The sequence below is a fragment of the Ascaphus truei genome, chromosome 2, assembly GCF_040206685.1.
Source record: "Ascaphus truei isolate aAscTru1 chromosome 2, aAscTru1.hap1, whole genome shotgun sequence".
NCBI classification, from domain to species: Eukaryota; Metazoa; Chordata; class Amphibia; order Anura; family Ascaphidae; genus Ascaphus; species Ascaphus truei.
Window position 1 is genome coordinate 6,231,563 of NC_134484.1, and position 27,588 is coordinate 6,259,150.

General features: G+C 51.5%; 1 protein-coding gene across 1 annotated transcript in view; it reads right to left on the reverse strand.

The window, feature by feature from the left end:
* The window catches only part of EPPK1 (epiplakin 1), a 61,483-nt gene that overhangs the window by 23,295 nt on the left and 10,600 nt on the right, over window positions 1–27,588 (reverse strand). The gene's annotated exons all lie outside the window — the stretch shown is intronic.

Genomic DNA, 27,588 nt, shown 5'->3' on the forward strand with positions numbered 1-27,588 from the left:
TCCACCGTTAGAGTAGAAACAGGTCACGAATGCTCATATTTACAGGGTATAAACAAATAAAGAAACTAGGGATGTAAAAAAAAAAAAAAACAGAAAAGGGAAATTCAGACCCCCAGTAAGCTAATACTACACAACCCATAGAGCTACACCTTGGAGTGGTTTAAGTTTGAAAGTCCATAAGATTCAAAAATATAACGAGTACTCACAAACTTGTGGAGTTATTTGCCTGAACACAGCGTGCTCTCGGCCTGGATGGTTGCCAGCAATGGTGTCCAAGGGAAAGAGCGTAATAGCGATGTACAGGGTAAAAACCGGGAAAACGGAGACTGGGTCGATAAAACAACTACTTTATTGAGTCAACATACTGACAGACAAGAACCCTGGGGGGAACCTCTAATGCATTTCGCGCATGCGTACGCTTTGTCAAATGCATCGCTATTGCACTCCTTCCCTTTGCTACAATCTTTTATAGGGAAGCCATCTTTAATAAGGGCCCTCAGGATTTCTGAGCACACAGTTGAAAATGAATAAGACACAGAACGTCACTGGTACAGGAGACACAGAAAGTCACTAGTACTGGAGTCACAGAACATCACAAGTACGGGAGACACAGAACCTCACAAGTATGGGAAACACAAAACGTCACTAGTATGGCAGAAACAGAACATCACTAGTATGGGAGACACAGAACGTCACTAGTATGGGAGTCACAGAACGTCACAAGTAACACTCCTTTTATTTTAATTTGACCCAAATCTGACACCTATAAGTTTGTTTAAAAAATGTTTTAAAGTAAGTTTGTAAACACGGTGAGCTAAGACTTGGGAGGGGTTTGATTTCCCCTGGCTGACCCCTCTTGTCACTGTGTGTTCAGCATGTACTTCCACTGGCAAAGCCCCCGCACCCCTCTTTCCTTTTCCGCTGATCTTTATTGGCTCTCTGATAGGGGCTTAGCGGGTTAATTGTGGAGAATAAAAAGATGGGGAATTAGGTCAAGCCACTTGGGATCCCCCTGCAAGGGTTCCGGCCAAGGATGGACAATCATGAGCAAAAGAGAGCCGAGCACACCAAAAAATAGGAAAAAATCAAAAGGTAGCAAAAAAGTGATTAATTTACATTTTTTTTGCAACTTTTTAGATTTTCCCTATTTTTTGGTGTGTTCGACTCCCTTTTGCTATTAATTGTGGAGAAAACACTTGATTGACAAAACACTTTCCTATTCCAGGGGCCCTAATGAATGCCATTTTTAATGTCCAGAGAACCAAAAGAAACAAAATTGTTGCTTTTAGGATATTTAGATTAGTTAAGGGAGCCCAATGAGATTGTATGGCATTATATGGCAACAAAGTCTTATTAGTGAAGGGGTTAAGAGACTGCTATTTTCGTTTAGTTAATAAAAATAAGTGCATTGAGCCGAGGTTTGGGCGTTGCCTCGGCCTATCCACATTCTTTGTTCGATATAAAAAGTTCACGTATTGAAAATGATTTCATAATTTAAAAGCAAAAGCCTCAGGCCAAGATTCCCAAGCAAGAGGAGGATTCTTCTCAGTACCCCGCTGGTCACAAGGATTACGTGGTCAGAGGCCGATCATTCTCTAGTTCCGATGTTTCTGGAGCCGCCGCTGAAAAAAACCTGAAAGCTGTGGTTCCGGCGACAGTGCTGCCGATTAGTTCTAGCTTAGCTACATGTGTACAGTAAGTAGTGAGCAGATTAAAAGTAGGATGTGACAGGGATACTACCAACCGGCTGGGTTTAGCTCACACTGCTAGAGCTGCGGCCTAGAAAAGCAGTGGTCGTGGGCTTTAGCCCTGTTGGGTCTGACACCGTTCCAGTCATTAGGTTGGTGCCTTAGGCTTATTAGCAACCCTATATATTGGGTATGGGAATCCTTTTAGGAAGTGTGGGAAGGAACTCATTCATATGTACTTTGCACACCATTAGCATATCTCCCAGCTGTGTAACTCAGGTGCGCTCCTTATTCAGCACAGACGTCTCCTTAATTTATTTGGAGACGTGCGTGCGCAGAACTGGCGATATTTACGGTATTACATTTGAATCTCTGTTTCTCAACCACGGACCAAAGGAACCGGATGGTCCAAATCTGTAAAATAAATTCTGCCATTGGTACTCATATCAATGCAAAGTACAGTTTGTTTTCACATAATGCACTGTCTTCTCATTGGTGTTCAGCGCCCCCAGCCATAGTGGGTTGCAGGGTGTCCAGAAATCAGCCCCTACTATTGCATACTTCACCCTCCTGACCAAGGACTGATACTTAGACAGAAGTGTGATTATAAGGGTATTTTTTGTATGGCAGGCATCCACTGCAGATCTCCTTACAGCGATGCAGAGTCTCAGGGGTCCCAGACCTCTGGATGGTGATGGCCCCTGATCTTACAGGGCCTCTGTGGCTGAATCTGATGTTCCCCAGTCAAAGGCTGAAGGTGTGCACGCTCATCCCACCATGGGAGAGACTCACAGCTCTCTGCTTCCTCTATCCTCCAGAGCAGAAACAGGACTAAGCTAAATTTACCACTCCCTCCTAGGAGGAACAAGAAGGGACGGGCTCATGGTTTATACCTCTCCCAGATAGGCTTACACAGGCCCCGGGTCACCACCATACTTCTGTCACTCATAGGATGGGCATGAGGGGGGTCAACAAGCCTGCAGATTAACCCCTTAGCAGGACTTACATAACAGAGTGGGAAAGACAAGCAGAATAACATACCCTGTTACATAAGGGACTTGCATGAGGTTTTTGTGTGTGTACATGGAGAATGCATGAGGTTTTTGTGTGTGTATATGGGGCATGCATGAGGTGTCTGTTTGTACATGGTACATGCAGGAGGTGTCTGTGGGAACATGAGGCATGCATGAGAAGTCTGTGTGTGTACATAGGGCATACATGATGTGTCTGTGTGTGTATATAGGGCATGCATGAGGTGTCTGTTTGTACATGGTACATGAAGGATGTGTCTGTGGGAACATGGGGCATGCATGAGGTGTGTGTGGGAACATGGGGCATGCATGAGAAGTCTGTGTGTGTACATAGGGCATACATTAGGTGTCTGTGTGTGTATATGGGGCATACATGAGGTGTTTGTGGGAACATGGGGCAAGCATGAGGTGTCTGTGTGTACATGGGGCAGGCATGAGGTGTCTGTGTGCACATGGGGCAGGCATGAGGTGTCTGTGTGTACATGGGGCATGCATGAGGTGTCTGTGTGTGTATACGGGACATGCATGAGGCGTCTGTGTGTGTATACGGGACATGCCCGAGGTGTCTGTGGGAACATGGGACATGTATGAGGTGTCTGTAGGTATACGGGACATGCATGAGGTGTCTGTGTGTACATGGGGCAGGCATGAGGTGTCTGTGTGTACATGGGGCAGGCATGAGGTGTCTGTGTGTGTATACCGGACATGCATGAGGTGTCTGTGTGTGTATACGGGACATGCCCGAGGTGTCTGTGGGAACATGGGACATGTATGAGGTGTCCGTGTATGTACATGGGACAAGCATGGGTGTCTGTGTGTGTATGGGACATACATGAGGTGTCTGTGTATGTATATGGGGCATACATGAGGTGTCTGTGGGAACATGGGGCAGGCATGAGGTGTCTGTAGGTATGCGGGACATGCATGAGGTGTCTGTGTGTGTATACGGGACATGCATAAGGTGTCTGTGTGTACATGGGGCAGGCATGAGGTGTATGTGTGTACATGGAGAGAGAGGATGGGGGAGGAGAGGATGGGGGAGAGGGAGGAGATAGGATGGGGGAGGAGAGGATGGCAGAGAGGGAGGAGATTGGATGGGGGAGAGGGAGAAGAGAGGATGGGGGAGGGAGGATAGAGGATGGGGGAGAGGGAGGAGAGAGAGGATGGGGGGAGGGAGGAGAGAGGGAGGCAGGCAGGAGCGTGCGTGCATGCGTGTGTGTGTGTGCGTGCAAACAATGTAGATTCCATGTTTATACATGTGGCACTTGACAGATTACATTTCTTTATTAATCTCGCCCTCAGCTAAATGCGTTTGGACACCGCTGCATTAAGAAGACAAATGTGTGCTGAAGAAGCGTACACTGATATTATACGGAGCATGTATGGAAATGCCACATCATCCATTAAATGACGTGACGATACAAGTAAGGACGAGCACGGTGTGCGTACGGGGGACTCCGTGTCACCAAAGCTTTTCACAGCAACACGTGAGAAGCAAAAGTAATCAACATCAATGGAGTCATCATTGAGTTACCTGTGATTTGCAGACGACATTGTTATTTCTGCCACAAATCCAGAGGATTTGTAGCAAAAATTCAGAGAACCCGTCGAAGCGAGTAAATAAGTGTATTTCCATATGAATCCCAGCCAGACCAAAAGGACGTTCAACAAATGTGTCAACTCAACAACGGTTACAACAAATGGAATAGAAGTGAAAGACGGTGAAAATGTCGTCTACCTTGGAAAGTATCAATAAATGAGAACCTTCCGAATGAAATGAATAGGAGCATTAAGATTGGACGGGGCTCCTTTTCAAGACACAAGACAATCTTCCAAGTTTTGGAATACAGAAAAACTGGGGCGCTCCCTCTTAATCCAATACTGATGTATTAATGTTCAATAAATGAACCAGACTAGGCCATGAGGTAATGATGTTGGCTGCTGCACAGCCCCAAAGAGAGGATCTTCCCACGATCCTCGTAGTGGAAATATGTTGACGAAAGGAAAGGCGTTGGGAGGAAAAGGTCTTTGTTGACAAGCCGTCAGAAGTGAAAGATACCATTATTTCGTCCAGTACCACACTCGGCCGTGTGAGTACACTGATATATGTATATATCCCATCACCCTATTAGTATAGACACTGTCTATTGTTTATGTGTTAGGGACATCTTCTGATCCCTTTTTTATGTGCATTCCCCCCCCCCTACTCTTCTTTTCACAATTTTCCAAGCTTGAAAGAAGAAGTGTTTCTGCCCATGCTCACGTATGGGTGTGAAACTTGAACCCTAACTATAAAGCTAATTGAGAAACTTCAGACAACTCAAAGAATTCTGGAGAGATGTATGCTGAGGGCTCCGCGGGGCCCAAGGCGGCACGCTGCCAGCAGGGCCCCACGGTAAAATAAAAAGAGGGACTTACCTAGACGAGCAGCCCTCCTCTGGCAGCGTCGAGGCGGCGTGACGTTATATGGCGTCGTGATGTTACGTTGCCATGGCAACACGACACAGCCGGAGGCGGCCGGCTACGGAGAAGGTAAAAGGACACACATGCACACATGCCACCCAGACACCCCCACACCTACCTCTCTGCCGGTCCGGAGGCCCCATGCTTCCTCTTCCTGTCGGCGCCTGGAGGAAGGAGAGCGGGGCCACCGGAGGCGCAGGAACCCAAGGTGGTCACCTTGCTCGCCTTACCCTAAGGCCGGCCCTGCGCTATTACCCGAAGAGACAGGAAAAAGAATGAATGGTTTCAAAGCAAACAAAAGCCTGTAACAGCATGAGAAGGATGGAGACATTTTAATGGCGGTGGGCACAACATATCGCAAGAAGAAATGACCATACAGTAGTTAGACAAAGATGGCGCTCGACTGGATTCCAAGGGAAATTACAAGACCAAGACGACGACCAAAAGTAAGATAGGAAGATGGAATGAGAACAATCTGTGGGAGCGACGTGGAGAAGAGAGGCTGTAACTGCAGGACCTGGGAGATCACTGGGGAGATTTCATCCAGCAGTGGGGAGACATGGCTGGAGAGGATGAGATGAGGGAATGTGTGGGAGTGACGTGGAGAAGAGAGGCTGTAACCGCAGGACGTGGGAGATCATTTGGAGGCTTCATCCAGCAGTGGGGAGACATGGCTGGAGAGGATGGGATGAGGGAATCTGTGGGAGTGACGTGGAGAAGAGAGGCTGGTACTGCAGGACCTGGGAGATCACTGGGGAGGCTTCATCCAGCAGTGGGGAGACACAAGCTGGAGAGGATGGGATGAGGGAATGTGTGGGAGTGACGTGGAGAAGAGAGGCTGTAACCGCAGGACCTGGGAGATCACTGGGGATGCTTCATCCAGCAGTGGGGAGACATGGGCTGGAAAGGATGGGATGAGGGAATGTGTGGGAGCGACGTGGAGAAGAGAGGCTGTAACCGCAGGACCTGGGAGATCACTGGGGAGGCTTCATCCAGCAGTGGGGAGACATGGGCTGGAGAGGATGGGATGAGGGAATGTGTGGGAGCGACGTGGAGAAGAGAGGCTGTAACTGCAGGACCTGGGAGATCACTGGGGAGGCTTCGATTTGAACTTTGTTCAGCAGTTGTTTGAATAATCATTTTGTACAGTAGATCAGATAATGTATTCTGAACGCTAGAGATATATTGTGATACAAATAACAGGAAGATGAATGTTTTGATAAGGCAGCGGGAGTGGAGTGCCGCCGTGTTTCTCGTGCACAGTCATTTAATTAATATGGACGCTCCCTGCCAGTTAAATAACACGCAATACACATTTCTCTGAAGACAAAAATCTGTTCTGTTTTGTGAGACGCTGACAGGAATCAGCTTGAAGACTGCTGTATAGCTGTGGGTTGCACAATTATTCACGTGAAAGCAGCATGTCACCTGTACCGGCCCAGTTCCCAAAATTAAGGCTGAAATAATAATTAAAACAATAAAAAGTGAAACAACGGTCTTTGAGTTGGTTTGCTGGCTCTGTACTTCCTTAACCCAGTCTGGACCCTCTTTACTTCAGCCTCAGGGATAATACCCGGGCTGTATTCCCTCCCAGCATCCTCCCTTCCTTATTGACTCTCAATTCAAACATTCTCTAGCATGGAAGTGGGGGGGGGGTTTAATAAGGGAATAAAAGAGCCCCTCAATATTTTGGGTCAGTGTGTCACGCGGTTCCTCACTTTAGCCCCGCGTGTGCCAGCCACTGATTTGCAGAGAGTTTATACACTAAAGAGGTGTTACATGATACATATATTATAATGGGATGTGTCAAATTCTACTTCCTCGTAAGTCACTTTCTCCCCCTTTTACTAAAAACTCATCAGCTCCGAGGTTGTATAATCCTGGATAATGATCTGCGTGGCATGCCCCTCCGGCAGTGAAAGGGTTAACGTGTGTCTTTCACAGGCGGAAGCCACACATAGAAAATGTGCCCAAAACGCGGGTACTAAGGGGATGTTCAAACCCTGTCAGCTGTTGGAAAAGCACAGGCTGCAGTTATACAGTAATTGGGATTTGCATTGTCTACAAGTGTGGTCATTGTCCTGGCTTCTATACCCAGAATGCTTTGCGGCCCGTCCTGTACAGTTTGTATCTTTTACAAATGTTATTTGTATCTGGTAGTGTTTGCATATAAGCAAACACGCGAATACAGGAAGTACTGCACGTAGTAATAAACTTACTGTATATAATATGCCATCACTGTCCATGTTCCCTAAGCCAACCAGGATGGGGTTAACAGTATTGGGAAAAGCGACACTTCAACGCTTCCCAGACCACCTGGAGCTCATCAGTCCCTCCCCCCGACATGTCTGCCGCGAGGTGCAGAACTGCACTATCCTACTGTTTAATTCTACCAAAGAATCGCTAGGACATAACACCTGAGTCGCCCCAAAGGCGTCAACCGAGGAGCGGTCAAAGCGCGTCACCATTTGCTGCTGTTCGCTGATGTCTGGTAATGTTACAGCTGCTCTATTGCTTTCTGAAACCCACCAACTCTCTCATCCCCTGTACCCAATGTTTCAGCCTACCCTGCCTATAGATTATAAGCTCCTATTATTATTATTATTGTATTGTATGTCTTTATTTATATAGCGCCATAAATATACATAGCGCTTCACAGTAGTAATACATGTTGTAATCATATAAATAACAAATAATATAAATAACAGATCATGGGAATAAGTGCTTCAGACATAAAAGTAACATTTAGGAAGAGGAGTCCCTGCTCCGAGGAGCTTACAATCTAATTGGTAGGTAGGGAGAACGTACAGAGACAGTAGGAGGGAGTTCTGGTAAGTGCGTCTGCAGGGGGCCAAGCTTTATGTATCATGTGTCCATGATTATCCAGTGCTATTCATATTCTTCTTTAAGCAAATGTGTCTTAAGGTGGGTCTTAAAGGTGGATAGATAGGGTGCTAGTCGGGTACTGAGGGGAAGGGCATTCCAGAGGTGCGAGGCAGTCAGTGAGAAAGGTTTAAGGCGGGAGAGGGCTTTAGATACAAAGGGGGTAGAAAGAAGACATCCTTGAGAAGACCGCAAGAGTCGGGATGGTGCATAGCGAGAAATTAGGGCTGAGATGTAAGGGAGGGGCAGAGGAGTGTAAAGCTTTAAAAGTGAGGAGGAGAATTGAGTATGAGATGCGGGATTTGATCGGAAGCCAGGAGAGGGATTTCAGGAGGGGAGATGCTGAGACAGATTTAGGAAAGAGTAGAGTGATTCTGGCAGCAGCGTTTAGGATAGATTGTAGGGGAGACAGGTGAGAGGCAGGGAGGCCGGACAGCAGGAGGTTGCAGTAATCGAGATGGGAGAGAATGAGGGCCTGAGTCAGAGTTTTAGCAGACGAGTAACAGAGGAAAGGGTGTATCTTTGTAATATTGCGGAGGAAAAAGCGACAGGTTTTAGAAACGTTTTGAATGTGAGGGGCAAATGTGAGAGAGGAGTCGAGTGTGACCCCTAGGCTGCGTGCTTGGGCTACTGGGTGAATGATCGTATTTCCAACAGTAATGTGGAAGGAGGTAGTAGGGCCAGGTTTGGGAGGAAGTATAAGGAGCTCTGTTTTTGCCATGTTAAGTTTCAGTCGGCGGATGGCCATCCAGGATGATATTCCAGAGAGACATTCAGAAACTTTGGTCTGTATAGCAGGTGTAAGGTCAGGGGTTGAAAGGTAAATTTGTGTGTCGTCAGCATAGAGGTGATATTTAAACCCAAAAGATGTGATTAGGTCACCTAGAGAGAGTGTGTAAAGAGAGAAGAGAAGGGGTCCCAGGACAGAGCCCTGGGGTATCCCCACAGAAAGATTGATAGAGGAGGAGGAGGTGTTGGCAAAAGAGACGCTGAAAGTACGATGGGAGAGGTAAGAGGAGATCCAGGATAGAGCTTTGTTCCGAATACCAAGAGTATGGAAAATGTGGAGGAGAAGAGGGTGGTCCACAGTGTCAAATGCTGCAGAGAGGTCAAATAATATGAGCAGAGTGTAATGACCTCTGTCTTTGGCAGCATGGAGGTCATCGGTTATTTTAGTGAGGGCTGTTTCAGTAGAGTGAGCAGTGCGGAAGCCAGATTGTAGAGGGTCTAAAAGAGAATAGGTGTTGAGAAAATAGAGCAATCGACAGAATACAAGACGTTCAAGGAGTTTGGAGGCAAAAGGCAGGAGGGAGACAGGTCGATAGTTAGAAAGACAGGTAGGGTCAAGCTTGTTTTTGAGTAATGGTATCACGGTTGCATGTTTGAAAGAGGATGGAAAAGTACCAGAGTAGAGGGAAGAGTTAAAGATCTGTGTAAGCATAGTGATTATAGAAGGAGCAAGAGGTTTTAGGAGATGGGAGGGAATGGGATCAAGAGGGCAGGTGGTAGAGGGAGAAGAGGAGATCAGCAGTGACACACCCTCCGAGATAGCAGAAAAAGAGTCCAGAAAGGCAGGACTAGAGTTAGGAAGCAGTGTGGGATGGGAGGAGGCAACAGATGGGATGTTCTGACGTATGGATTCCACTTTTTCCTTAAAAAAGTCAGCAAAGTCCTGAGGTGAGATGGAGGAAGAAGAGGAGGCAGCCGAGGGTGGTCTGAGTAGAGAGTCAAAGACAGAAAAGAGTCGACGTGGGTTAGACTTGTGCGTGTTGATTAGTGATGAAAAGTAGGTTTGTTTAGCCTGAGAGAGGGCAGAGTTGAAACAGGACAGCATAAATTTGTAGTGAAGGAAGTCTGCGAGCGTATGAGATTTCCTCCAGAGGCGTTCAGAGGAGCGAGTGGAGGAACGAAGCATGCATGTATTGGAATTTAGCCAGGGTCTGGGGTTAGAAGGGCGAGGACGGCAGAGAGAAAGCGGGGCATGTAGGTCAAGAGAGGAGGATAAGGCAGAGTTTTAGTTCCTGACCAGGTTGTCAGGGTCTGAAGTAGAACTGAGAGAGGAGAGGGAGGAGCGTAAAGTGGAATCAAAAGCTGGTAGGTTAATAGAGCGTAGGTTTCTGCAAAAACGAGGGCGAGATGGAGATGGAGAGGGGAAGAAGCGTGATAGAGAAAATGAGATGAGGTGATGGTCAGAGAGAGGAAAAGGAGAAATGGAGAAATCGGTGAGAGAAAAGTTTTTAGTGAAAACCAGGTCTAGGTAGTGGCCATCTTTGTGGGTGCTGGCTGCAGTCCACTGTTGAAGGCCAAAAGAAGAGGTTAGAGAGAGAAAGCAGGAGGCCCAAGGGAGAGAGGGGTCATCAATGTGGCTGTTGAAGTCCCCAAGGAGAAGAACAGGGGAGTCTGAGGAGAGAAAGAAAGAGAGCCAGGATTCAAAGTGAGAGAGAAAGGCAGAAGGGGGATGAGTAGAGGTAGGTGGGCGATAGATGACCGCCACGTGGACTGGGAGAGGCGAGAAGATCTGGACTGTGTGAACCTCAAAGGAGGGAAAAGCAAGAGAGGGAGGAATAGGAAGAGTTCGGTAACGGCAGCGAGAGGAGAGCAGGAGCCCCACGCCTCCACCCCTGCCATCAGTGCGTGGAGTTTGGGAGAAGGAAAGGCCACCATAGGAGAGGACAGCTTCCAGAGCAGTCAGACTAAATGAGCCAGGTCTCAGTTATAGCAAAGAGAAGCAGGGAGTGAGAGAGAAAGAAGTCATGCACAGAGTTATATGACACACAGACTATAATGATATAGATCTCATTATGCTTCTGTCAAACTTGTCCCTTTCTTTAGCCCTAAAAATAGACTCTGAGATGCTGCAAACCTCCCTGGCTAACAACCTGCATCGCAGATTAGCGGGTACATAAATCCCCGAGGCAATATGAGCTGGCTTCCTTCACACTATGATGTGCAGGCTGTGCCTTTTCTAAAGACTTGGACTTCTCTGCCAGGCTCCAGCTTTCTCAAACCTCACAACTGCGCAAGAACCCCAGACTGCTCCACTGTGCTCAGACATGGCACAGACCCCAGACTGCTCCACTGTGCTCAGACATGGCACAGACCCCAGACTGCTCCACTGTGCTCAGACATGGCAGAGACCCCAGTGTGCCCACTCTGCTCAGACATGGCAGAGACCCCAGTCTGCTACACTGTGCTCAAACATGGCAGAGAACCCAGTGTGCCCACTGTGCTCAGACATGGCAGAGACCCCAGTCTGCTACACTTTGCTCAGACATGGCAGAGACCCCAGTGTGCCCACTGTGCTCAGACATGGCAGAGACCCCAGTCTGCTACACTTTGCTCAGACATGGCAGAGACCCCAGTGTGCCCACTGTGCTCAGGCATGACAGACACATTAACATGCTGATACACACAAACATTAACACACTGATACACACACACATTAACACACTGATACACACACATTAACACGATGATACACACACACACTAACACGCGGATACACAAACATTAACATGCTCATACACAAATTAACACGCTGATACACACACATTAACACACTGATACACACACACATATTAACACGTGGATACACAAACATTAACATGCTCATACACACACATTAACACGCTGATACACACACATATTAACATGCTGATATACACACACATTAACACGCTGATACACACACACACATGAACATGCTGATACACACACAAACATGCTGATACACACATATATTAACATGATGATACACATACATTAACATGCGGATACACACATTAACATGCTGATAGACACACACATTAACATGATGATAGACACACACACACATTAACATGCGGAAACACACATATTAACACACTGATGCACACATTCACAACGAAAGCACTGATACACAAATCTTAAATGCAGACACACTAATATAGACAAGAATATAAACAGATTTACACAAGTACACAGATATTCACAGACCCACACACGTCTATTTGTTGGTACTGTATATACAGGGCCGGGTCACATCACGCCCCCAAATCCTATGTATGTGTAGCATGTCAGTCCTATAGAAGAGGCTAATAAGTGCTCTGCCCATGTGCTGCCACTCTCTGCCCATGTGCTGTCACTCTCTGCCCATGTGCCGTCACTCTCTGCCCATGTGCCGTCACTCTGCCCATGTGCCGTCACTCTCTGCCCATGTGCCGTCACTCTCTGCCCATGTGCCGTCACTCTCTGCCCATGTGCCGTCACTCTCTGCCCATGTGCCGTCACTCTGCCCATGTGCCGTCACTCTCTGCCCATGTGCCGTCACTCTCTGCCCATGTGCCGTCACTCTCTGCCCATGTGCCGTCACTCTCTGCCCATGTGCTGTCACTCTCTGCCCATGTGTTGTCACTCTCTGCCCATGTGCCGTCACTCTCTGCCCATGTGCCGTCACTCTCTGCCCCATGTGCCGTCACTCTCTGCCCCATGTGCCGTCACTCTGCCCCATGTGCCGTCACTCTCTGCCCATGTGCCGTCACTCTCTGCCCATGTGCCGTCACTCTCTGTCCATGTGCCGTCACTCTCTGTCCATGTGCCTTCACTCTCTGCCCATGTGCCGTCACTCTCTGCCCATGTGCCGTCACTCTCTGTCCATGTGCCGTCACTCTCTGTCCATGTGCCTTCACTCTCTGCCCATGTGCCGTCACTCTCTGCCCATGTGCCGTCACTCTCTGTCCATGTGCCGTCACTCTCTGTCCATGTGCCTTCACTCTCTGCCCATGTGCCGTCACTCTCTACCCATGTGCCGTCACTCTCTACCCATGTGCCGTCACTCTGCCCCATGTGCCGTCACTCTGCCCCATGTGCCGTCAGTCTCTGCCCCATGTGCCGTCAGTCTCTGCCCCATGTGCCGTCAGTCTCTGCCCCATGTGCCATCACATCTGCCCCATGTGCCGTCACTCTCTGCCCATGTGCCATCACACCTCTGCGCATGTGCCGTCACTCTCTACCCATGTGCCGTCAGTCTCTGCCCATGTGCCGTCAGTCTCTGCCCATGTGCCGTCACTCTCTGCCCATGTGCCATTACACCTCTGCGCAGACGTACCGTGATGTAAGTGGGATGGTGCGTGGGTCACGTCAGTGTGAGATTGGAAGACACCATACAGTCCATGGATGTGTAAGGGGCCATATTAAGTAAGGCGCCTTATTGTGTAGCACTGCTAAGTAAACGTGGCCCATAATCTGCCTGTCAGATATTAAGGATGAGGTCATCGTTCCCCTGCAGACTCTCTCACCCGACCTGCTGAGCTCTCGCTTGCCTCACCCTCTGCGGTTATGCCGAGCATGGACACCGGGGCGGGGAGACGTCTCTCCCGGTATGTGAGAGGGAGCCTGCTGAGGCCTGCGTGTGAATACAAATCCAGGACCCGGCCCCTGAGCGTGACGCCATGACTGCCACACCTGCCACACCTGTACTCTGCTGGGATTAGAGCAGAGTGGGACACTGAAGGCGCGTCACGGGGGTTCCAGGCGCCAGTCATCAATGGCTCAATCTTCGACTGCATCACCTGTGCTGATGCAGGGATAGCCTGAAAACCTGACCTGTTGGATATGCCTTGAGCACCCCTGGGTTATAATGTTCGTCTCCCATATTATGGTTGATGGGTTGAATTCCCTGCTTAGTCACTCACATTCACTCCGTGTGATCCTAAGCAAATCCCTTTACCTTTCTGTGCCTCAATGACCCTCCTACACTATTATCGGGTCACAATAAATATAATTGTCCCTTATTTCACCTTTGTAGGGTAAGTTAAGATATACTTGTCAGATTATGCGCAGCGATAAATACGTTTCCACCCCAGTGCTGTCTGCATGAGACCATTTACATTAGGGCTGCATTGCGTGGAATGGGGTTAGTACACATTACTCCTGTAGCACCCTGCTATATCTCTATGGTCTGGCATATGAGTCCTGGTAATAGCAGGCAGTGTAAGGGTTAATAACTAGCACATGTCCCTACATGTGAGTTAGGCGGAGCACATGGCTGCGGTATGGGCATGCGCGCACTCCTGCAGCCCCAGAGATGTGTGCGCTAGCTGCAGGAGATTGGAGTGGCGAACACGTCACGGACGCGTCACGGACCTGGTTTGCCCTTATTGGCTGAACCAGCGCACGTGACGCTGATGTCATGCGACTGCCGCCCAAAATCTCAATTTGAGTGGTGGCGGCAAAATGTAGCATCGTCGGCGCACGCAGTGCCGCGCGCACTTGAGGAACTGGCATAGGCAATCAGGTAGGAGTCCCGGAAGTGCGTGCGGATGCAAGCGTGCGCACAAAGCAACGCCGCCACCTTGAGCTCGGCCTTAAGTTCCTCTAGAAGCACACCATGTTGCAGCTCTCAGGCACATGTGTGGGAGCCGTTGGTGTCGCCTGCAGGGTAAGTGGCTTTGGACACCACCAGATCTGCCCAGTTACTGGGGAAGGGGGGTTGCCCACTCCCCTGGTATAAGAAGGCAATTCCTCCGTTATAGAGAGGCCTGGGTTCTGTTCCAGTCCAGACCCTCAGGGGTGGACTATCATATCCTGCCCAGGGGGTAGTGAGGCCTCGTGGGTGGGGAAACCATTCTACAGAGTTCTAGTCCTACCCATGGGAAGGGTACGGGAGACAGGCAGGGACCTGTGTCTGCAGTCCTAAGCGAGGGCCAGGGGCTTAGACGCACTGGAAGCCTCTCCTACCAAGAATGACAGTTCCTGAGGCAAGAGAGAGTACTTCATCCTACCCCCCAGTTTAAGTAGGGATTGGAAGGGAAGGTGGAGGCCATCACTCTGGGTTATGTAGGGACCAGGGAGGTGAACTATCTCAAGTGCAAGAGGGAAAGGAACTATTCAGTCCATGACTGTGTGCTGATCTGTGACCCAATAAATACTCTCGTTGAAATGTTCCTGGCGCCCTGTTCTATTATTCACTCCACTACAGCCTTGGCTTGAACCCACAGAGAAAGACCCTGAGATCAAAGGTAAGATTAACACACTGATACACATACATTAACACGCTGATACACATACATTAACACGCTGATACACACACATTAACACGCTGATACACATACATTAACACCACATTAACACGTTGATACACATACATTAACACGCTGATACACATACATTAACACACTGATACACACATTAATACTCTGATACACACACATTAACACGCGGATACACACACATTAACACACTGATACACACACATTAACACGCTGATACACATACATTAATACGCTGATACACACACATTAACACTCTGATACACACACATTAACACTCTGATACACACACAATAACACTGATACACACACATTAACACGCTGATACACACACATTAACATGCTGATACACATACATTAACACGCTGACACACATACATTAACACGCTGATACACACACATTAACACACTGATACACATACATTAACATGCTGATACACACACATTAACACACTGATACACATACATTAACATGCTGATACACATACATTAACACACTGATACACACATTAACACTCTGATACACACACATTAACACGCGGATACACACACATTAACACACTGATACACACACATTAACACACTGATACACACACATTAACACGCTGATACACATACATTAATACGCTGATACACACACATTAACACTCTGATACACACACATTAACACTCTGATACACACACAATAACACTGATACACACACATTAACACGCTGATACACACACATTAACATGCTGATACACATACATTAACACGCTGACACACATACATTAACACGCTGATACACACACATTAACACACTGATACACATACATTAACATGCTGATACACACACATTAACACACTGATACACATACATTAACATGCTGATACACATACATTAACACGCTGATACACATACATTAACATGCTGATACACATACATTAACACGCTGATACACATACAGTACATTAACACGCTGATACACACACATTAACACACTGATACACATACAGTAACATGCTGATACACATACATTAACACGCTGATACACACACATTAACACGCTGATACACATACATTAACACATACATTAACACACTGGTACACATACATTAACACACTGATACACATACATTAACACACTGATACACATACATTAACACACTGATACACACACATTAACACACTGATACACATACATTAACACATACATTAACACACTGATACACACACATTAACCCGCTGATACACATACATTAACACGCTGATACACAAACATTAACACACTGATACCCACACATTAACACGCTGATACACATACATTAACACGCTGATACACATACATTAACACGCTGATACACATACATTAACACGCTGATACACATACATTAACACGCTGATACACATACATTAACACACTGATACCCACACATTAACACGCTGATACACATACATTAACACGCTGATACACATACATTAACACGTTAATGCTGAGATCACTGATCAAACACTCTAGTTGAACAGGTCTAACCCCTGTCTGAAAAGATCAGAGACGGTGATATATATTTGTACAATCTAGCCCTGCAGCCGGGGGGGATAGGTTCATTACACTTCTATTAAGACATACCACCCATTTTCACTAAGCTCTGTTGTCCAATCTTTTGGGTCAAAAAGTGTCTTGAAGTTGCACATATTTATACAGTGTAATTATTCACCCATTATTCTTAATAATATTCCATATACTGTGGCTCTTTTATCTCAATGGGACGTGAAGTGCTTCACAATTACAGTACAGTAACAAGATACAGAGTTTGCAATCTGCTTTTGGCGCCTCAGGCACAGGGAGATAAGTGGACTTCCTCAGGGTCACAAGGAGTTGACACCAGGAACTGAACCAGGTTCCCGTGTTGTGAAACTCCGTGTCACTGTACAGAGTCAGGTCCTTATTCCCCGCACCTTCACCCATAACATTTCTTTCACGTCTTTCCTTGTATATTTGGGGTGTTGGGGGCTGGAGTTGAGAATCCCTGCACTTAAATGTCTATAGTGTTTTGTAAACCTACTAACACAAAATAATTTACTTTCAAATACACAAGCCATCTAAATATCGGGCTCAGAAAGTGGCGTCCAAAAGCAGTTGGCCCATTTTCTAAACGTATTTCTCCTGAATGTCGCCAAAGTCCCCAAATGTAGCACTGCTTTAAAATGAGCAAAGGATTGGGCAAAATCACAGATTGCATAAAAAAATTCACACGTTAGAAAAAATGTATACAACAAAAGGCAGAAAAAGCCCAATGCTACATCCAATGTGCAAAATATATAGTAATTAGTATATGGTTAAATACTTCAATAATAATATTCTCGTGAATAAGGTTAATTTAGCAAAAGCGTTATAAGCCTGCATGCCAATGTCAAGGCATAACCACATTTGCAGGTCCTAACACTAAACTGGGAACCTTCTCTTTTACCCCTGTAGGAGGGAGAATAACCGCAGCGGTTCTTGTCCACACGGCAAAATGAAAAAAACCTTCGAAATTAAAAAGTGGGGAGGGGTGAGCTGAAACCCTGGGAGGAGGGGGTCACGAACCTCCAAACAACTGACGCCAGTTGAAAATGATTTATGCGGTGGGTGTTGGGGTTCTGAAATTGCTGGAAATGTGTTTGTTAATTTTTTTTTTTTACACTTTTGCCAAGCCCCTTTAAGGCATTCCGGACCCTAACACAGGCCTTTGCTGGAGAGAACACAAGTCGTACAGGAGGGCCCCGGGTATATGGCAGGTTCCGTTCCAGAGGCCGCGGGTATACGGCGGGTTCCGTTCCAGAGGCCCCGGGTACACGGCGGGTTCCGTTCCTGAGGCCCCGGGTATACGGCGGGTTCCGTTCCAGAGGCCCCGGGTACACGGCGGGTTCCGTTCCAGAGGCCCCGGGTACACGGCGGGTTCCGTTCCAGAGGCCCCGGGTACACGGCGGGTTCCGTTCCAGAGGCCGCGGGTATACGGCAGGTTCCGTTCCAGAGGCCCCGGGTATACGGCAGGTTCCGTTCCAGAGGCCCCGGGTATACGGCGGGTTCCGTTCCAGAGGCCCCGGGTATACGGCGGGTTCCGTTCCAGGGCCCCGGGTATACGGCGGGTTTCGTTCCAGAGGCCCCGGGTATACGGCGGGTTCCGTTCCAGAGGCCGCGGGTATACGGCGGGTTCCGTTCCAGAGGCCGCGGGTATACGGCGGGTTCCGTTCCAGAGGCCCCGGGTATACGGCAGGTTCCGTTCCAGAGGCCGCGGGTATACGGCGGGTTCCGTTCCAGAGGCCCCGGGTATACGGCGGGTTCCGTTCCTGAGGCCCCGGGTATACGGCGGGTTCCGTTCCAGGGGCCCCGGGTATACGGCGGGTTCCATTCCAGAGGCCCCGGGTATACGGCGGGTTCCGTTCCAGAGGCCGCGGGTATACGGCGGGTTCCGTTCCAGAGGCCGCGGGTATACGGCGGGTTCCGTTCCAGAGGCCCCGGGTATACGGCAGGTTCCGTTCCAGAGGCCGCGGGTATACGGCGGGTTCCGTTCCAGAGGCCCCGGGTATACGGCGGGTTCCGTTCCTGAGGCCCCGGGTATACGGCGGGTTCCATTCCAGAGGCCCCGGGTATCCGGAAAGCGGATCCGGCGATTTTCAGTTCTGCCATGCGCAGACCGGCATTTTCGCCATTCTGCGCATGTGCAACCTATGCTATGCGCCTGCAAACTACGGTATGCGTGCGCAAACTGCGGTCTGCGCATGTGCGCCGGGCACACCCATCCGTTCTGCGCATGTGCGACTTTTGATTCAACATGGCGGCCCCCATCTCGGTGCCGCCGTATCAGCGGATCGCCGAAAAGCGGAGCGCCGAGAAGCGGGGCACTGCTGTATTTCACGATCTGGTATAAATGGCTTAGTGTAGGGGTTCTCAACTCCTGTCCCCAAGACCCCTCCCCCAACATGTTTAAAGGATATCCCTGCTTCAGCACAGGTGGCTCAATCAGTGGCTCAGTCTTCGATTGCATCACTCGTGCTGAAGCGGGGATGTCCTGAAAACCTGTGAATCACTTGCAAACTCTGCAAAAAAAAAAATGTTTCCGGCTTACAAAAGGGGCAAATTTCACCCGGTTTGCGAATTTGGGACGAAACTTTCGCACATTTCCAAAAGTGAGATTTCACAGAGCGGTGAGAAGCTTTACAGGATCATTAGCGGTGGAAGTATAAAAATACCAGGTTCCCACTCAAAGTATATCCCCTCCCTGCCCATCCCTCCTAACACACCCCAGCATGTGTCATGGAATTAACCTGGCTGGCTCCATCATCAAAGTATCTCCCATAACACCATTTCCTTGGCTACAGTATGTTAACGAGGGCAGCTCCCCAGAGATCCCGTAACCTGTGCTACAGGTGTATACACTCACCTTGCCGCTGAACACACAGGGGTCCCATCTATCCACAAAGGGGTCTCCGCTGATGCATTGGGGTATAGGAATAAACCAGTTTTTGAAAGTGAAAAGCACCATCTCGTGATGGAATGTGACGCACGCCGCGCCTGTATTCTGCGGTGAAAAAAAAAAGCCGCGCTCCCCCTCTCGGGACGGAGAAAAGCAACGCAGAAAACCGTAACGAAAAACGACGCAAGATGCGCATAAACCGACGCCAGTATGTAAATGTGACCCCGCCCTAATGCCACGCGCTCGCTCCATAAATCCCTCAGCGCGACGCAGACGCACACAGGCCCAAACATGGCGACACTCCCATTGCTACATAGATGTATAATATATTTCCGCGCCGGTTGCGACAAAATAAAAACTTTGCGCTGACATTTTGCGTTTGATGCAGAGAGCCCATAAGGTTAATTTTAAGGCACCTGCAGCAGGATGGCCCACCCAGTCCTCAAGGGCCACCAACAGGTCAGGTTTTCAGGATATCCCTGCTTCAGCACAGGTGGCTCAATCAGTGGCGGACTCGAAGACTGAGCCAATTGTGCTAAAGCAGGGCTATCCTGAAAACCTGACCTGTTGATGGCTTTAAAGTTTAAAGCTCCCGCATCACATGGGCCAATAGGAATCCGCACCGATCACATCTCAGCTTCCTATTGCCCAACCGGGCCCGAGATCTCTGAGCAGCGGACTTATTGGGAACCCTGGTAGCCGAGGAGAGCGGATAGCGGCACCTACTTCGCAGGTAGGTATCTCCGGAAGCAGGGGGTCCCCGGGACTGAAATGAATGGGGTCCAGCTATTTGAAGTCTTGGATTGCCTCTTTAAAGGAATCAGAACCAGGGACGTATTAGTGAGACTTACATAGAGTGAGATGTCCCGTCTACGTGGCCCAAGAAGAGCCCAGTGACTGGTGGAGAGATTACATTCCAATCTGTGGCTCCCCCGTGTCTGGGATATTAAGGTGATTGACCACACAGTACTGACACGGGGCTCACCCTCACTGGCACCCAATGGAAACCCGATGACCACACAGTGCACAGTACTGACACCGGGCTCACCCTCACAGGCACCCAATGGAAACCCGATGACCACACAGTGCACAGTACTGACACCGGGCTCACCTTCACTGGCACCCAATGGAAACCCGATGACCACACAGTACACAGTATTGACACCGGGCTCACCCTCACTGGCACCCAATGGAAACCCGATGACCACACAGTACACAGTATTGACACCGGGCTCACCTTCACTCCGGCGCCCAATGGAAACCCGATAACCATATTCGTAGCTTTTTTCTTTTTAACTGCAAATTTATTCCGTCAAATCTCAGGGACCAGGGTGTGCGGGCGGTGGGACCAGGGGGAGCGGGCGGTGGGACCAGGGGATGCAGGCGGTGGGACCAGGGGGTGCGGGCTGTGGGACCAGGGGATGCGGGCGGTGGGACCAGGGGGTGTGGGCGGTGGGACCAGGGGGAGCGGGCGGTGGGACCAGGGGGAGCGGGCGGTGGGACCAGGGGATGCGGGCGGTGGGACCAGGGGATGCGGGCGGTGGGACCAGGGGGTGCGGGCAGTGCGACCAGGGGGTGCAGGCGGTGGGAACAGGGGGTGCGGGCGGTGGGACCAGGGGGGCGGGCGGTGGGGCCAAGGGGTGCGGGCGGTGGGACCAGGGGGAGCGGGCGTGGGACCAGGGGGAGCGGGCGGTGGGACCAGGGGATGCGGGCGGTGGGACCAGGGGATGCGGGCGGTGGGACCAGGGGGTGCGGGCAGTGCGACCAGGGGGTGCGGGCAGTGCGACCAGGGGGTGCAGGCGGTGGGAACAGGGGGTGTGGGCGGTGGGACCAGGGGGAGCGGGCGGTGGGACCAGGGGGAGCGGGCGGTGGGACCAGGGGATGCGGGCGGTGGGACCAGGGGGTGCGGGCAGTGCGACCAGGGGGTGCAGGCGGTGGGAACAGGGGGTGCGGGCGGTGGGACCAGGGGGTGTGGGCGGTGGGACCAGGGGGTGCGGGCGGTGGGGCCAGGGGGTGCGGGCGGTGGGACCAGGGGGTGTGGGCGGTGGGACCAGGGGGTGCGGGCGGTGAGGCCAGGGGGTGCATGCGGTGGGACCAGGGGGTGTGGGCGGTGGGACCAGGGGGTGCGGGCGGTGAGGCCAGGGGGTGCATGCGGTGGGACCAGGGGGTGCGGGCGGTGAGACCAGGGGGTGCGAGCGGTGCGACCAGGGGGTGTGGGCGGTGGGACCAGGGGGTGCGGGCGGTGGGACCAGGGGGTACGGGGAGTGGGACCAGGGGGTGCGGCGGTGGGACCAGGGGGTACGGGCAGTGGGACCAGGGGGTGCGGGCGGTGGGACCAGGGGGTGCGGGCGGTGGGACCAGGGGGTACGGGGGTGGGGCCATGGGGTGCAGGCGGTGGGGCCAGGGGGTGCAGGGATGGGAACAGGGGGTGTGGGCGGTGGGACCAGGGGGTGCAGGGGTGGGAACAGGGGGTGAGGGGGTGGGGCCATGGGGTGCAGGCGGTGGGACCAGGGGGTGCGGGCGGTGGGACCAGGGGGTGCAGGCGGTGGGACCAGGGGGTGCGGGCGTTGCGACCAGGGGGTGCGGGCAGTGGGACCAGGGGGTGCATGCGGTGGGACCAGGGGGTGCAGGCGGTGGGACCAGGGTGTGCAGGCGGTGGGACCAGGGGGTGCGGGCGGTGGGACCAGGGGGTGCGGGCGGTGGGACCAGGGGGTGTGGGCGGTGGGACCAGGGGGTGTGGGCGGTGGGACCAGGGGGTGTGGGCGGTGGGACCAGGGGGTGCGGGCGGTGGGGCCCGTGTCAGTCAACTCGGGGAAACCCCCTGGTTTAGATATGGTAAAAAAATTAAAGCTCAGCACAGATCGGTGCTCTCCGTTACAAAGTGTTACATTGTAACGTTACACCGTCTTTTATTCCCCCTATAGCGCCCTTCTGAGGTTCTTGGTACATTATGGCTAACCTCTTTAATGGGGTAACTTCCCCGTCCCTCTCCTCCCGTCAGCTGGAGGGCACTGGTGGTCATGTGATCGCTCCAAAAAGCGTTGATGGTTAAATAATAATAATAAGAAGAATAATAATAACTTTATTTCATACAGCGCTTTTCTCCCAATGGGACTCCCCAAAATCACTTCGCAATGACAGTATAGCGCTCGGTGCGCAGTACATAGGAATGTTACAGACACCGTCCCTGCCCTGCAGAGCTTACAATCTATGGTTTTGGTGCCTGAGGCACAGGGAGATAAAGTGAATTGCCAAAGGGTGCAAGGAGCCGACACCGGGAGTTGAACCAGGTTCATACTCTGTGCCATCGATATTAGAGTCCGTATTAGTGAGTCACTCCTCTTGGTTGGTAGGTGTAAGCCAAACTGGATGTGCTGCAGTGAAACCAACTTTGCCGTAATCCGTGGGACCTGCTAAATAACAAAGCATTTTTCACAAAGTCCTTCCTCTCCCGTCTCCCCCTCCATCCCAGGCATCATCCCTCACTAATCCCGCTCGCCCTGCGGCCGTGAGCAAGTCCTCCCCATCCTGCTTCAAGACTTCTCCCAGGCTGTGCCACGCCCAGGCATGCCACCTTCTGCTGAAGGATAACCGGGAGACATTCAACAAGACTTCTCCCAGGCTGTGCCACACCCAGGCATGCCACCTTCTACTGAAGGATAACCGGGAGACATTCTACAAGACTTCTCCCAGGCTGTGCCACGCCCAGGGATGCCACCTTCTGCTGAAGGATAACCGGGAGATAGTTTACAAGACTTCTCCCAGGCTGTGCCACGCCCAGGGGTGCCACCTTCTGCTGAAGGGTAACCGGGAGACATTCTACAAGACCTCTCCCAGGCTGTGCCACGCCCAGGGGTGCCACCTTCTGCTGAAGGCTAACCAGGAGACATTCTACAAGACTTCTCCTAGGCTGTGCCACGCCCAGGCATGCCACCTTCTGCTGAAGGATAACCGGGAGACATTCTACAAGACCTCTCCCAGGCTGTGCCACGCCCAGGCATGCCACCTTCTGCTGAAGGATAACCGGGAGACATTCTACAAGACTTCTCCTAGGCTGTGCCACGCCCAGGCATGCCACCTTCTGCTGAAGGATAACCGGGAGACATTCTACAAGACTTCTCCTAGGCTGTGCTACGCCCAGGGATGCCACCTTCTGCTGAAGGATAACCGGGAGACATTCTACAAGACTTCTCCTAGGCTGTGCCACGCCCAGGCATGCCACCTTCTGCTGAAGATAACCGGGAGACATTCTACAAGACCTCTCCCAGGCTGTGCCACGCCCAGGCATGCCACCTTCTGCTGAAGGATAACCGGGAGACATTCTACAAGACTTCTCCCAGGCTGTGCCACGCCCAGGGGTGCCACCTTCTGCTGAAGGATAACCGGGAGACATTCTGCAAGACTTCTCCCAGGCTGTGCCACGCCCAGGCATGCCACCTTCTGCTGAAGGATAACCGGGAGACATTCTACAAGACTTCTCCCAGGCTGTGCCACGCCCAGGCATGCCACCTTCTGCTGAAGGATAACCGGGAGACATTCTACAAGACTTCTCCTAGGCTGTGCCACGCCCAGGCATGCCACCTTCTGCTGAAGATAACCGGGAGACATTCTACAAGACCTCTCCCAGGCTGTGCCACGCCCAGGCATGCCACCTTCTGCTGAAGGATAACCGGGAGACATTCTACAAGACTTCTCCCAGGCTGTGCCACGCCCAGGGGTGCCACCTTCTGCTGAAGGATAACCGGGAGACATTCTGCAAGACTTCTCCCAGGCTGTGCCACGCCCAGGCATGCCACCTTCTGCTGAAGGATAACCGGGAGACATTCTACAAGACTTCTCCCAGGCTGTGCCACGCCCAGGCATGCCACCTTCTACTGAAGGATAACCGGGAGACATTCTACAAGACTTCTCCCAGGCTGTGCCACGCCCAGGCATGCCACCTTCTGCTGAAGGATAACCGGGAGACATTCAACAAGACTTCTCCCAGGCTGTGCCACGCCCAGGCATGCCACCTTCTACTGAAGGATAACCGGGAGACATTCTACAAGACCTCTCCCAGGCTGTGCCACGCCCAGGCATGCCACCTTCTGCTGAAGGATAACCGGGAGACATTCTACAAGACTTCTCCCAGGCTGTGCCACGCCCAGGCATGCCACCTTCTGCTGAAGGATAACCGGGAGACATTCTACAAGACTTCTCCCAGGCTGTGCCACGCCCAGGCATGCCACCTTCTGCTGAAGGATAACCGGGAGACATTCTACAAGACCTCTCCCAGGCTGTGCCACGCCCAGGCATGCCACCTTCTGCTGAAGGATAACCGGGAGACATTCTACAAGACTTCTCCCAGGCTGTGCCACGCCCAGGCATGCCACCTTCTGCTGAAGGATAACCGGGAGACATTCTACAAGACTTCTCCCAGGCTGTGCCACGCCCAGGCATGCCACCTTCTGCTGAAGGATAACCGGGAGACATTCTACAAGACTTCTCCCAGGCTGTGCCACGCCCAGGGGTGCCACCTTCTGCTGAAGGATAACCGGGAGACATGCTACAAGACTTCTCCCAGGCTGTGCCACTCCCAGGCATGCCACCTTCTGCTGAAGGATAACCGGGAGACATGCTACAAGACTTCTCCCAGGCTGTGCCACGCCCAGGCATGCCACCTTCTGCTGAAGGATAACCGGGAGACATGCTACAAGACTTCTCCCAGGCTGTGCCACGCCCAGGCATGCCACCTTCTGCTGAAGGGTAACCGGGAGACATTCTACAAGACCTCTCCCAGGCTGTGCCACGCCCAGGCGTGCCACCTTCTGCTGAAGGATAACCGGGAGACATTCTACAAGACCTCTCCCAGGCTGTGCCACGCCCAGGGGTGCCACCTTCTGCTGAAGGATAACCGGGAGACATGCTACAAGACTTCTCCCAGGCTGTGCCACGCCCAGGCATGCCACCTTCTGCTGAAGGATAACCGGGAGACATGCTACAAGACTTCTCCCAGGCTGTGCCACGCCCAGGCATGCCACCTTCTGCTGAAGGATAACCGGGAGACATGCTACAAGACTTCTCCCAGGCTGTGCCACGCCCAGGCATGCCACCTTCTGCTGAAGGGTAACCGGGAGACATTCTACAAGACCTCTCCCAGGCTGTGCCACGCCCAGGGATGCCACCTTCTGCTGAAGGATAACCGTGAGACATTCTACAAGACTTCTCCCAGGCTGTGCCACGCCCAGGGATGCCACCTTCTGCTGAAGGATAACCGGGAGACATTCTACAAGACTTCTCCCAGGCTGTGCCACGCCCAGGGATGCCACCTTCTGCTGAAGGATAACCGGGAGACATGCTACAAGACTTCTCCCAGGCTGTGCCACGCCCAGGGGTGCCACCTTCTGCTGAAGGCTAACCGGGAGACATTCTACAAGACTTCTCCCAGGCTGTGCCACGCCCAGGCATGCCACCTTCTGCTGAAGGGTAACCGTGAGACATTCTACAAGACTTCTCCCAGGCTGTGCCACGCCCAGGCGTGCCACCTTCTGCTGAAGGGTAACCGGGAGACATTCTACAAGACTTCTCCCAGGCTGTGCCACGCCCAGGCGTGCCACCTTCTGCTGAAGGATAACCGGGAGACATTCTACAAGACCTCTCCCAGGCTGTGCCACGCCCAGGGGTGCCACCTTCTGCTGAAGGATAACCGGGAGACATTGAACAAGACCTCTCCCAGGCTGTGCCACGCCCAGGCATGCCACCTTCTGCTGAAAGCTAACCGTGAGACATTCTACAAGACTTCTCCCAGGCTGTGCCACGCCCAGGGATGCCACCTTCTGCTGAAGGATAACCGGGAGACATTCTACAAGACCTCTCCCAGGCTGTGCCACGCCCAGGGGTGCCACCTTCTGCTGAAGGGTAACCGGGAGACATTCTACAAGACCTCTCCCAGGCTGTGCCACGCCCAGGGGTGCCACCTTCTGCTGAAGGATAACCGGGAGACATTGAACAAGACCTCTCCCAGGCTGTGCCACGCCCAGGCATGCCACCTTCTGCTGAAAGCTAACCGTGAGACATTCTACAAGACTTCTCCCAGGCTGTGCCACGCCCAGGGGTGCCACCTTCTGCTGAAGGGTAACCGGGAGACATTCTACAAGACCTCTCCCAGGCTGTGCCACGCCCAGGCGTGCCACCTTCTACTGAAGGATAACCGTGAGACATGCTACAAGACTTCTCCCAGGCTGTGCCACGCCCAGGGGTGCCACCTTCTGCTGAAGGGTAACCGGGAGACATTCTACAAGACCTCTCCCAGGCTGTGCCACGCCCAGGCATGCCACCTTCTGCTGAAGGATAACCGGGAGACATTCTACAAGACCTCTCCCAGGCTGTGCCACGCCCAGGGGTGCCACCTTCTGCTGAAGGGTAACCGGGAGACATTCTACAAGACCTCTCCCAGGCTGTGCCACGCCCAGGCATGCCACCTTCTGCTGAAGGATAACCGGGAGACATTCTACAAGACCTCTCCCAGGCTGTGCCACGCCCAGGGATGCCACCTTCTGCTGAAGGGTAACCGGGAGACATTCTACAAGACCTCTCCCAGGCTGTGCCACGCCCAGGGGTGCCACCTTCTGCTGAAGGATAACCGGGAGACATTCTACAAGACCTCTCCCAGGCATTGTGCAGTCTGCATGGTTCCGCGACTTCAGCACTCTCTCCAGCCTTCAGCACTCTCTCCAGCCTTCAGCACTCTCTCCAGGCTTCACACATTCATACTGCCTTCTGCACTCTCTCCAGCCTTCACACATTCATACTGCCTTCAGCACTCTCTCCAGCCTTCAGCACTCTCTCCAGCCTTCACACATTCATACTGCCTTCAGCACTCTCTCCAGCCTTCAGCACTCTCTCCAGCCTTCACACATTCATACTGCCTTCAGCACTCTCTCCAGGCTTCACACATTCATACAGCCTTCAGCACTCTCTCCAGGCTTCACACATTCATACTGCCTTCAGCACTCTCTCCAGCCTTCACGCATTCATACTGCCTTCAGCACTCTCTCCAGCCTTCACGCATTCAT